This window comes from Phyllostomus discolor, chromosome X (assembly GCF_004126475.2).
Source record: "Phyllostomus discolor isolate MPI-MPIP mPhyDis1 chromosome X, mPhyDis1.pri.v3, whole genome shotgun sequence".
Classification (NCBI taxonomy): Eukaryota; Metazoa; Chordata; class Mammalia; order Chiroptera; family Phyllostomidae; genus Phyllostomus; species Phyllostomus discolor.
Window position 1 is genome coordinate 8,961,116 of NC_050198.1, and position 12,545 is coordinate 8,973,660.

Below are 12,545 nucleotides of genomic sequence, written 5' to 3' on the forward strand. Positions count from 1 at the left end.
TTGTAACCCCCTCCTCAAGCCATATTATATGGATAAGCCATATTTCTAATGACATTAAAAAACTATTAGCAAAAAAGGGGCTATATAAAGTTCATAAGCAGGAATAATATCATTATTTTGAGGTTGGCAAAGTACTTTTACAACACGTTATCAGATTTGTTCCTCACAACAATCAGGTGAATTGGGTAGACCAAATGTCAAAATCTCAAGTGAGTAAGCAGAATTTCAGAGAGGGAAAGTGACAAAATCAGTGAGTAACATAACCAGGCCTTAGATCCAGGAACTTTGATTTGGTTTGCAGTACTTTTTGCTCATTGCTCCTCAAGCTTGGCTTTACCTTACATCAAATAGAGAGCTTTTAAAAAAATACTGATATATGGGCCCCATCCAAGATCCATTAAATTGGACTCTCTGAATTGGGGCTGCACGTCAGTGTTTTTTAAATGATGCCTCCATTGATTCTAGTATGGAGCCAAAGTTGATGACCATTGTGCTGTACTCATACTTCACTGGTTTAGTATGAGGTGCGTGCTAGGTGGAAAGGAAATATATGTGATCAAGAACAGTGTTTCCCAAGGCATGGTCCATTCACTATGATTCATCTGTGGAAGCTTGTTAAAATGTGTATTACCCATACTTTACCATAGGCTGAATAATTGAGAACTGTGGATCAGGAGGCTCAACTACTTATAAGTGTTATCAGTCCAGAGCCCTCACATGTATAGTGGAAGCTAGTTAAAGCTTAGAATTTACAACTGTAGTTATCAGTTGTTTATAATCTATCTGTGCCATAAATGCATATCCCAAAATATTAGACTTCTTCTTTGAAACATCAAATATGTTATTAATAAAAATGGTCATTGCACATTTGTAATAAGGGGAAACCCGGTGCTAGAAATTAATATGGTGTCAATAGACAGAGGCAGGAAATAGAGTTAATAAAACAAGAAGGAATAATAATAATTTACTTACTTTTAGTATTTATTATGAATCATATTATGCTTTACATGTATTGTATCATTAAATCTTTACAAAAATCTATGACTTAGATTTTTATACCTACATAAGATGCCAAACCAATGAATAGAGTTACTAGTTATAGGCACTGATTTTCTAAGGCATTTTGCCTCTGCTGACAAAGTAAGTTTTTAATAACCAAGGCCTCTTGAGTTGGGTCAGGATGACCACCAACACCAGATAGGTAATTCAGATGGGCCATAAAACAAGTGAAATAATGGACTAAAATTGTAATTCACAGAGGCAGGCTGCAGGTCAGAATTAAGTAATTAGGACAAGTGAACATAAACTAGACATATGAAGTAGAGGTAAAATTGGTCTATAAATACAAGATGGGAAAATACTAGATTTGCATCAAAGTAGTAGAATGCAATCTGAGGTTGATTGTGAATTAGTGTGTGAGGAGTGACATAGCACCTCTGAAAAACAGCACTCGCATTTCCTAAAATAAAGAGATACAGCATATAAAATTCATGAATAGTTATCACATTGAATTCTGCATTGGTTAGTTCTTCATTTGCATGTGTGTTTTAGTTTTTTCTGCTTGTATTTGGTGGAGGATCATATCAGTTAAGTAAATTATTTTATACTGCAGTAACAAACAACCTGAAAATATTAGTGGCTTATAATAACACTCACATTCAGTGCTCATGCTTCATATCCATTCTGAGTTACTGTAACTCTACTCCACATCCTCTTCACTTCAAAGCCCAGAATAGCATCTTGTCAAACATGGCTGGTCATCATGGCAGAGGGAAAAGAGAGCATGGTGAACTGTGCTCTGGTTCTTAAAGTTTATGCATGGAAATGAGGCAGCACTTCTGCTTATGTTTCACTGGACAAAGTCAGTCACATATCCATGACTGACTTTGGTGGCTCAAGGAAGTTTCCTTTTACCTTTAAAAAAGGAAGTGTACAAGGTCTTTCCAGAAGGTATCCAGCCATGTAATATGAAAAATAGAGACATGTATTGAAGAAGGTACAAGATACAAGAAAGATTGTAGGTAGGACAATGACGCCTCAGTCTCCTTCAAAGTAGGCACCTTGGGACCTTACACAATTCTCCCAGTTGCCATCACTTCCCTGTCATATTTTCCTGAATCTCACCAACAGTCTGAAATCTCTTCTGTTTCTAAGGTGATTTTAGTTTTGGGAAAGGCAGAAGTCACGGGGTACCAAATCTGGGCTACTGGGGGCCGTGGGCGGGGGGATAGTGCTGAGTCACCTGGGTGATTTGATGTTTCACAAAAAACCTCAGCATGAGACATGATGCATGAACATATGTGCTGTCCTGATGAAGCTGCCAATTACCACTTGCTTGTATCTGCAGCCTTCTGAATCATCCAAATAGTTTCTGCTGAGGAATGTTCAAGTTTAATGCAAAATTTAATGCAGATCCATTGCTCTACTTGCTCAGTTGGTTGTCAAGGAACAAGTATAAAGGAGCCATGGACAAAGCCAATGTTGGGGGGTAGGATTGAGTGTGAAAGGTGGGGGTGGGTGGGTCATGGGAGAGTAGTGGGGGGGGCGGAATGGGGACAACTGTAAGTGAACAACAATAAGACAGAATAAAAAGGAAAAAATAAATGCACAGCCACACAGCACACATGCTCTCTTATCACATCTGTTTCCCCCATTGACTAGTACATTAAAGTTGTCATTGTTCATGCATGTACATTCCAGTCCACTCTCCTGGGCTGCCGGGTTACACTGATGTCATACAAACCATTCTTAACAATGGCTGGACTTTTTCTGGCAAACCTCGTATAGTGAGACATGATAATACAAATTTGCCACAGACATGAAGCCATTAAAAATTCTAGTGTAACATTATACTTGAATTTTAAGGACAGCAATGTTTATCTGAACATAAGGAAAGAGGCAATAATATTAAATTATGTGGAAAAATAACAAATATAAAAAATACCTTCATAATGATTAAGCTTGAAGAATTTCTTCTCTCCCCTCAGTGGTGTATTTGTGTTCATATGTATCTTGGTATTTTTAAGTATAATTTACTGGAATATGGGTGGTAGAGGGGGAAGGGAGAAGATCTCTTGAAGTTTTTCAAAGCTTAAAATTCTGTCTTATAGTCAGTCAGTGTTACTACTAGGAAAACTTAAATGGTACTGATTCTATGCCATATTTCTTTTGAAGGTATACCAAATTAAGCCTAGATTTAAGCTACTACTATTATCTGGACAATTTAGTATTTATTAGGATATAAGTATATTTTCATTATCAGTGATCTTAAAATATTCATTGTGTCTGAGTATAAATGGTACTTTTCTAATGTCCCACACAGTAATGGGAAAGAAATAGTTCCATTTTTGTCCAAGAAAATGCAATCTAAACAGATAAAAAGGTCAAAGATATACGGAGTGAGAAAATTTTAACTGCTACTTGGAATCTGTTTCAAATTTACCATAACTTCCACACATTTTCTGGCAGCCAAGAGGATGATTTTGAATTGAAGAATTGTTTAATTTACATTTTTCATAATGGGGCATGGTATTTATCTTTGAACTCTTCACTTGAATTTGTCAAAAGGGAAAAATTATCTCCCATCACTTAGACCCCATAGGTTTTCTTTGTTAAAACTTTATTTTTCAATTACAGTTTACATTCAATATTATTTTGTATTAGTTTCAGGTTTACAGCATAGTGGTTAGACAATCACATACTTTACAGATCTCCTTTTCTTTCCCTTGTGATATATTAGATGGTCAGTACAATGAGTAACTTGAACACTTAGAAGCCAAAGAGGCTTTGTATTATGAAGAGCCATTTTAGCTTCGTTGTATGAATATAAAAATCTTGATATCTCTTACATAATATGAATCTTCATGCAGAGAGAGTTCCAATTATTTATGTTGAAAATACCTGCTGAGAACACATAGATCAAGTTTAAGAGCAGACTTACATTTAAAATGATTTTAAAACTGTGAAACTCTGTTTATCTTTGTACAAAATACAAGTGTGAAGAAACTAAATGTACTGTACTAGTTTGTTCAGCAATTAGAATTTTTTAAAATATGGCCTTAAAATTTTTGTTTTTATACCTTATCTGTAAAACCAATGAAAAATGTTTATTATGGAAAATGAAAATAGCCCTGGCTCGTGTGGCTCAGTGGATTGAGCACCAACCTGCAAACCAAAGGGTCACCGGTTGAATTTCCAGTCTAGGGCACATGCCTGGGTTGCGAGCCAGGTCCCAGTATGGGGTGCGTGAGAGGCAACCACACATTGATGTTTCTCTCCCTCTCTTTCTCTCTCCCTTCACCTTTCTAAAAACAAATAAATAAAATCCTTTTCATAAAAAGAAAGTGAAAATAGAGAATCAATGGAATAAAATATAGTAATTGATAAATTCAGATTATATTAATAGAATGTACAAGGCACCTTGAGAAATTAAAGAGACAGTGCAGCTGAATATAGAGTTTCTTCTTTCAAAATATTGACAATCTAATGGGAGACACTAACAAATAGATAACTAATGGAAATAAACCAGAGACAGTGAAATAAAGAACAAATTGACAGTAACCAGAGGAGAGGGGAAAGGGGGTAATGGGGGAAAGAAGGGGAAGGGCCATCAAGGAACATGTATAAAAGACACATGGACAAAGCCAAAGGGGGTAGGTTAGAGGGTGGGAGGCAGGGATGGGTGGGGCAGGGGGAATGGTAGGGGGAAAACAAAGACAACTATACTTGAACAACAATAAAAAATCATTTTCAAATAAAAACAAAAAGGTAAAAATAAATAAAAAATAAAAATAAATCAAATTCAAGATTAATAGATGATAGATAGATAGATAGATAGATAGATAGATAGATAGATAGATATGTGTACAGTTATTTATGAGATGGGCCATTGGGCCATTGGAAACCATTTAGGTATTGATTCAACTCGCAGAATAAACATGTTTAGTTCAGAATGGGGATTAGCTCACTGACTCTTTCGGTCATGAAAATAAAGCTATTAAAGTTACAGGGATCACAGTCTCATTCTAATGAGTTTTCTGGTCATGTATACCTTGACTTAACATTTTTACTTTTTATCCCATATTAACAGTTCAATCTTGAAAAGCCTCAGTGGTTTTGGATATGTTAGAGAGCCATTTGGATGCTGAAAAAGCAACCAGCCTCACTTCTGCCTGTACCCCCAAGTCTCTCTACATGCAAAAAAATTGGTTTCCATACCCATTCAACTATTGGGACATAAATCTCTCACTTTCAAGTGAAAGACTGGAGTGATTACAGACAAATGGGTTCTTTAGTTTAGATAATTTTCTGCTGGATAACTGGAGCAGAATTCTGAACAGGAATATGATGCAAGGTGCATAATAATATGACTGTTCAGCAACACAGGGACTATAAGCCATCAAAATGATGCCCCACATTCTCATTCCACTCTTTGTTTGTTGCTAATTTTATGTTACAATTCATAACCTTATTTAACATAATGAAAATCTTAACCTATCCTTTTAAAAAATGGTCATTTTTAAATTTCAATTGATACCATAAAGCTTCCCCTTCTCATTCCCGAAACAACAGCAGAGCCACTAAGTTCATGGTCATTGAGTCAGTCAAACTGATGATGGAATTGCCAAGGAAGTATTTGTGAGGTGATCCTAACTCTAACTTGTTTGCCAAGGACATTTATATATGTGAATTTAGAGTTAAACAAGGGCATTTTGATTTCACATTCAAGAAGAATGCCAGCACCTATGTATTCACTGTGGACATCCTTTGCACTCAGTATATTCAGACAGCTTTCAGTCTTTGATGAATATAAATTTAGTTTGGACTCTTACCTTCCGTCCATTGCAAATGTTTTATCTGTGGCACTGCTTTCTCTATGCCCACAAAACTCGATGATTGGTACTTTGAGTATCTCTTCATGGTTTTTTCACCTATTATCCTTCCAGAGAAAACTGGTTTCATTGTACTGTTTTGCTACTATAAATGTCACAATGTATTGGAATCTGCTCTTTGCAGAAGGAAAAAAATGAAGCATCTGGTTAATAACTGAGAACAAAATCCCTTCATTTTCTTCTCAGATACTGCTTTTAGTGTTATTTGTTTGAGGTGCTTGCTAAATGTCTAACTATTCAGTAACTGTTGGATAGACTATAGTATAGTTCTCTAGACCTGTGTTGCTGTTTAACATGGTAACTACTACTTGCATGTGGCAATTGAAATGTAAATTTAAATTAATTAACATTAAGTAAAATTGCAAATTGCATCCTATTTGCACTAGCCACATTTCTAATGCTCAATAGCCACATGTGTCTAATGACTATCCAATTAGGCAGCACAGAAATAGAGCATATTATTGTAACTCTATTATTGCTATTATTAGATATGTCTCTGAAACACCACTTTTTCCATTTACTTCTGGCCATGCAACTATCTTTTCCTTCTTTTGGTTTCTAAACACAAGTATTGTCTGAGCTTCTATCCTCAGCTATTGTCTCACAATACTTACTCTTTTTTGATGAATGTGTTGGAGTTTTTTCTTGTGCCTTTAACTGTCACTTCAACGTAAATATCTCCAAGATCTGGCTCTAGTTTAGATCAAATTGAGGTTTAAAAGCTTCTTGCTGGACAGCTTTTTATAATACATCCAGTGTTTCAGCCATTTCTAATTTCACATGACCAAAATTATTCTATTCTTTCCAAATTCTCTCCTCCTACCATCTCTGCTATGTCATTCATTCATTTGCTGAGTCCTGAATCCCTAGAACAAGTTTAACTTTTCCCTCCCCATGCTTCTCTGTATCTGATGAATCAGTCACCCAGTTATCTCATTCATGGCTGCATTTGGGTCATCCACCTCTTCTTATCTCCCCTTCTACCTTCATAACCTCAATTCGAGCCCTGATTACATACACATTTTCTACTGAAAGAATATTCTGACTGATCTGCTTGCCTCCAGTTTTCCTCCCTTGCAAATGCACAATTTCTTCTTCATTGTTTTCATAAAACATATATTCAGTCACATACTTTCCATATTCAGACATCTGTGAGCACTCCCTTGTATGAGAGTAAAGTGCACACTCCTCCATCTTCCTTTAAAATGAAATGTCTACATGACATGTTTCAGGTGATTACCTAGCTTTGCAAAGTTACCCTATCTGAGACATGGCATCAAAGTTAACTCTTGTAACTAAAGGAAAAGAGCAAGAGGAAAGGAACCATAAGAAAAGAACAAGAGATAGCTATGGGAGTTGTTAGCTAGACCAGAGAGATTGAACGCCACTCCCACCCACCCCCAAACACACATGCCATTCACATTGCTGTTATACACCAGCCACAGACTAGGTAAGCTACACTGACTTTCACACTCATGAAGTAAAGTGACAAGAAATTGTCAATTGACTGAGATAAGTTTTCGCTACCCTGGGGAAAAGGGGCTTCAAAATGGATTGTTATAGAAAAATAAAATTCTTATTCACTTTAAAACAAACAAAAATTTCTTCAGCCTAGTATTGGTAGCTTTACACAATATGACTTCACATTATTTTCTAGATTTTCTTTCCCACTACATTCACTCTGCTTACCTGATGTTCTAGCCAAATGGCCTCCTTACTTCTGATTGTACCTTTATCCATGCATTTGTACAATCTAAAATGGTTCTTCTTCATGGACCCTGAATTTCCAGATTTAAAAGCTATTTAATGCCAGCTAAAATATCATTCTTTTCATAAGGTCACTCCAGAGTTAACAAGTCAGAGTTTGTCTTTTTTAATTAGATATTCTGTTAGTATTTATCTTATCTATCTTGTATGTTTTCTCCTCTACTATATAATGAGATAATGATGGTAAAGGACGCAGTCTAATTTACCTTTGATCACCCAGTACTGAGTGATTTGTATTTAGAAGATGCCCAAAAAACCTTTTTAGAAAATGGAATTGTGACATGACTAAATGAATGAGTGAATGAAAATATAACACTAACTCATTATGGGATTAAATTTCATAGCCATATGAAAATATTTTCATAGCTTACTAAGTGAGCCTGCAAAGTATTCGGTGTGAAGGTACATTATCAAAGGATTGCATAGGTGAATCATCTAAATATTACTCATAAGCTGAACCATATTTTCATATTATTTGTACAACCATACTATAATATATACTAAAAGTGAAATTTATATAGCATTTATAAAGTTCCATGAAATATAGTTGTATATTACATTAGACATACACTGTTTTTATTCACTCTATGCATTCAATGCTAATAATCTATGTACTGTTCTTAAGTTGTACTATGTACTGATAACTATTACTTATCAGTTGATAAGTAATATTACTTGTACTGAGCTTTATGACACTCAAGTGCTTAAAACTTGTTGCCAAAGTGTGGAGCATCAATAGTAACATAGGATAGAATTTTTCCTTTGTATTCTCCTCAGTATAGCAATTGCATCATTGTTTCAAAGAAAAGGTAACTGATAATGATCCTCTGTATGTGTGTATACCTCATCTGTGAGTTTATTTGCATACTTACTTTTTTAGGAAAAGTGATCAAAATTGAAGAAACACTCCTCATTTTTATAAATATAGTCTTATTAAGAACTTAGTGCATTTAAATGTACATCACATGTTTTTTAGAAGCATTATATGGAAAAAGATAAAGAAAAAATACAAGTATTATTTTGCATGTACAGTGAAAGAGAGCATGAACTACTGAAGAGAACTCCTGGGAGTATATAGTGGCATAGCTCAAAATCCAATTTTAAAAATCTAAATTTAATCCTAACCTAAAAATAACTGGAACATCAGAGGTGTACCTTTCCATAGCATGAATAGGTTCATAAAATGTAGATTTCTCCATATTCACTGCCATTTTCTTTTTAAAACTTGGGGTATGATGTTTTGGAGAAAGATTTGGCCATAAATATTAATCAAATCCACACTTGAGAAGAAAATATTTTAAAATAACATTTTGATGGAAATAACTTCCTGTATAACATGAATCCCCCAAAGTACCTAGGGCTATTTAAATATTTAGCATGATAAAATGAACTCCACAAAATTATAGCTTCACTAAATAGAACACAGTCATTTAGTTTCTATTCTTCTTCCTAATATAAAGTAGCAGGTTAATATGCACTTTTTGTTTTTCTGTTCTGTTGGCTTTTAATTTGCTATGTCTTGCCCTTTGTGAAAGCCTGTGGCTTTCAGTAATGAGCAGGGCAATCTGGCTAAAAAAAAAGTAGAAATACAATCAAGTACAAGCACTTATTGAAAGTAGTAAGCTATTAAAGAAAGAAATAAATTTATTAAAAGGAAAAATCCCAATCAATAAATTGGATGAATGTACAATTGAAACACATAGCTCTATAGAGGGAGCTGAGAACTGTTTAGGGTGAACCAACTGATACTATTGTTAAATCCATTTACTGTTTTATGGATTATATATATTTGATCATTTTTGGTTTCATTTGGTTTGGAACTCTTCTATAACATGATGTCCTATAAAATAGATTTAAGTATTGAATATGTCTCAAAATAACATCTTTATCAGAATCGTCTTGGGGACCCCCACTGTGAATCTACTAAATCTGTATTTCTGGAGACAAACCTGAGAATTTGCATTTTGACCCACTTTCCAAGTTATTCTTACATATTTCGAAAATTGCTATAGTAGCTGTGTTTGAATATAGCTCCATTGCATTTGTAATAATGCCTTTTTTGCCTAAAGACCTATTTTTTCCAAGACCCAGTTAAAAGCCAAATGCCTGGAATTTTTTAAAGACAGAGCTGGTTGTTTCCTCCTCTGTAACCCTAGCTCTATGATTCTACCTTTATTAGAGTAATTGTGGGTATTCTAAAAGTCTTAGTGCAGATTTAAATTTTAATAACTTCCCATTTATAAATATGCTACAAACATCAAATTGAATAAATCATATCAATTTATTTTTTAATTAGTTTGTTTATTTCAAATGGTAAGTTTTTAATTATAACATTTGGATGTGACAGTTTTTGTCACAGACTGCTGGAAAAACTCAGCCACCTCAGCCAACTGATGTATCTCCCTTAGACTTTGTCTAATGGGGTCATGTCAAAATTTTGAAGTATGCATTAGCATTTCATTCTTGAGCAATTGTAAGGTCTTTTTGCTATTGAGGGCCAGCAATTGACGAACGTTTTTCCAAAGTTTGAAATTTGACTTGAGTCATGTATAGCACAACACAGTGGCCATGTTGAATTTTAATGAAAAATTAACAAAACAAACAAGCAAGCAAAATATAATCAGAGACATTGAAATAAAGAACAAACTGACAGTAACCAGAGGAAGGGGGTGGGGGTAATGGGGGGAGGGAGAAGGGTCATCAAGGGACATATATAAAGGACACATGGAGAAAGCCAACGGGGGTGGGATTGAGGGTGGGGGGTGGGGTGGAGCAGGGGGGAGTGGTGGGAAGGAAATGGGGGCAACTGTACTTGAACAACAATAAAAAAATAAAAATATATTAACATTTTTTAAATTTAAATAATTGACCCTTCACATGTTGATTTGTATACTTTTGTGACATTTATATTTCTAAAGTTACTGAAACTTAAAACTGCATGAAGACTTTGGAATCCTATGTATTTAAACTTATTTGTGTCAACATTTATCTCCTTAAATTTCTCTTCTCTAAGTCAGGGGCCATATTTTATTGCATCCTTAGCACATTGATAAATATTTGTTGAATTAAGAAAAAAATTACATCAATTATACACTGTCCAATTCATTCAATATATTCAATATTATTAAACTATTTATTTGGATTTATTTCATATATTTAAAATTTAGCATCATATTAATATCTTTAATATTTAATAACATTTACTGTTTCACCCAATTCCAGTTATCCTTTTAGATGCTCAAATTGCTCTATCTTTGACCAGTGAGAATTTCTTTATATTGACTTCTCAGTCCTACTCACACAATGCTCATAGTATTTAATAACTTCTTTCTATCTTGTGCACAATATAATCCAAGCTCATCTTGTGCATTTCCTATCCCAGATCTGGAATCGGCCATTTTTCAAGAAGGCCTGGGAAATGGCAGTTGAAGACCACTAACTGTGTAAAGTTTATTTATTACTAGATTAATCATTGTTTCTATGTCTTTTCAGTAGGTAGAGCTAAGAAAAACAGACATATGTATATACATACATAAGACATCAAGAGACTCTAAAGTTTTTACTTCTTATATATGAATCTGCTGCTTTCTCCCATGCTAAAATTACTTACCAATGAAACCAAGAGTGATAAAATGATAGAATCACATAATTGTTCAATTGCTTCATCCTATAAAATACAACAGTTTTAGCAAAACAACAGAATAACAACACTACTACCAACAAACTCTGTGATTGCTGAAAATAGCATAATATTTTGTTACACGGTTCTTTTGGTTATATTACAGTAGGGATGTGCAAGTAAAGTATTATATTTTAAAGAGACTTGAGCCATGGCTGGTATGGCTTGGTTGATTGAGCACGGACTGTAATCCAGAGGGTCACTGGTTCAATTCCTGGTCAGGGCACATGTCTGGGATATGGTCCAGGTCCCCAGTTGGGGGTGTGCTAGAGGAAACCACACACTGATGTTTCTGTTCCTCTCTTCCTCCCTCCCTTCCCCTCTCTCTAGAAATAAATAAATAAAATCTTAGAAAATCATGAGACTTGAAATAATCTGTGTGAGCATTTTATCACTAGCAGGATATACATTTAGATCATATTTACCTTTTTCCTTGAGAATCCCTTTGAAGTTTGAACATTTACTCGTATTCTCCAATTCTAAGAAGGTAGGTAAATAATGAAACTTGCATCCATTACAGCTGAAGCCAGCTGTAAAGAAAGCATAGGGAAACTGGGCAACTGCCCAGCTTTTCCCAAATCATCTCTTCCCAGTATAATTTTGTTTGAAGTTAATTTTTTTTTAAATTACACCCTTCAAATTCAGACAACAGTACAAGTGCACTTTCCAAATATAAATGTTTTATCTACACCATGGCTCATCTGTACATAATTCATACTTAATTATTGAGTTGACTTTATGTAGGAATATAGACATAGATATGACTATTTTTGTAACAAACTTCTTCTTTGGCACAGGAGCCCTCAGGATAGCAAGACCCAATCCTTAAGTATTTTTATTAGTTTGTGAAATGAATCAGACCTAAATCTAACTTTAAAAATTCTGCCCTTGATAAGAATATGTACTTCTTCTGACAAGGTATTGTGGTGAAATGGCATTATGAAAAACTATGCTAAGCAAGATTCCTTTTTGTTAAAATTAAGTTCAGGGAAAAGTGAAAAGGACTGTTATTCCTTGAGATATACAGTATGGTGGAATATGGATTTTTTCAAAATTACATAGCCAAATAATAATTAAGTTTATATTCTGAAGTAAAAATTATTTGTTTAAATTTTTTTAAGATGCAGAGCAATAATTCATAGTTAAAAGGTATATTTATCAATTACTGTATGCCAGATACTGTGCTAAGCCATTTATCTCATTTTCTC

At 34.4% G+C, this 12,545-nt stretch overlaps 1 protein-coding gene across 6 annotated transcripts in view; it reads left to right on the top strand.

Moving 5' to 3' along the window:
- Positions 1–12,545, top strand: part of CNKSR2 (connector enhancer of kinase suppressor of Ras 2) — a 288,141-nt gene that overhangs the window by 100,944 nt on the left and 174,652 nt on the right. The gene's annotated exons all lie outside the window — the stretch shown is intronic.